Here is a 1,134-nt window from a genome sequence, read left to right on the forward strand (position 1 = left end):
CCCCCCACCCCCCAGCCTCCTCCCTTGACCTCAGTCTTCCCATCTGTAAGGGGCAGCGCATTGCCTCTGGGGTCTCCACGGCCTCTTCTGCTCCAGGTCCCAGGAGGCTGTGAGCCCAGGACGGCAGGGCGGGGGGACAAGGAGGTCGTCCCCAGTCCTGGACACCCAGAGAAGTCCGACCCCCCCCCCCCGCACCTGGAGGAGAAGCAGCTCCTCGGGTCATGGCCCAGGGCTGTCCACGGGCCTGGGCTCCGTCTGGGAGACCCTGGAGATGCAGGACGTGGGAGGGCTGAGAAGGCAGGAGGACCGGGCCTCCAGGGAAGCACAGCCAAGGGGGTCTGGTTGTGGGGCTCTCCACCCGGCTGGGCCCTTGGCTTTATTGCCTCTGTCTGGATTTGAGCCTGGTGTCCCAGGTCCTCCAGGTCCGGCCAAGCTAACTGGTCAGCCTGCCTCAGTCCTAGGGCCACCCAGGGAAAGAGGGCTAGGCGATCATAAAGGCTTGGATCAAGTCCTGTGTGGCCTCGAGAAAGACACTTAACCTCTCTGAGCCTCTGTTTCCCCTGCTGAAAAATGGGAACAATAATTACAACCCAGAATTGTTTCCAGGATTGAATACCATAAAGTTGATCAGCTGTGCCTGACAGGAGGCAGGACAGGAAGAGGGTAGCAATTGGCAGAATGCCCAGAGGTCTATGTGACACCCTCCTGGGTGTTAAATATCTTGTGGGGACTAATAATCCCCAGGTTTATGTCTCCGACCCTGGTGGGCAGACTGGGAGGGACAACTACATGCCACGTCACCGCCTGGGTGTCTAATGTGCGCCTCGGACTCTACTGGGGCAGGACAGAGCTCTGGCCTCCTCACCTCCACCCACCCACGGCCTCTCCCCAGCATCCTCTTCGTCTGAATGGCCCCCACCGACCTGGAGGCCCTGCCAGAGCCTGAGGTTGTCCCTGACTCTGTCTTGTTGATGCCTCGAAGCTGATCCGTCAGCAAGACCCCCAGCTCCTGGCCCAAGGGCTTCCAGAATCTGACGGCCACCCCCCCTCCGCCCCGGCCTCCTCCTCCACCTCCACCCCCACCTCCACCTCCACACCCCCCAGCACCCTCGGCCTACTGGCCATCACGGGCAG

Source organism: Marmota marmota, unplaced genomic scaffold (assembly GCF_001458135.2).
Source record: "Marmota marmota marmota unplaced genomic scaffold, marMar, whole genome shotgun sequence".
NCBI classification, from domain to species: Eukaryota; Metazoa; Chordata; class Mammalia; order Rodentia; family Sciuridae; genus Marmota; species Marmota marmota.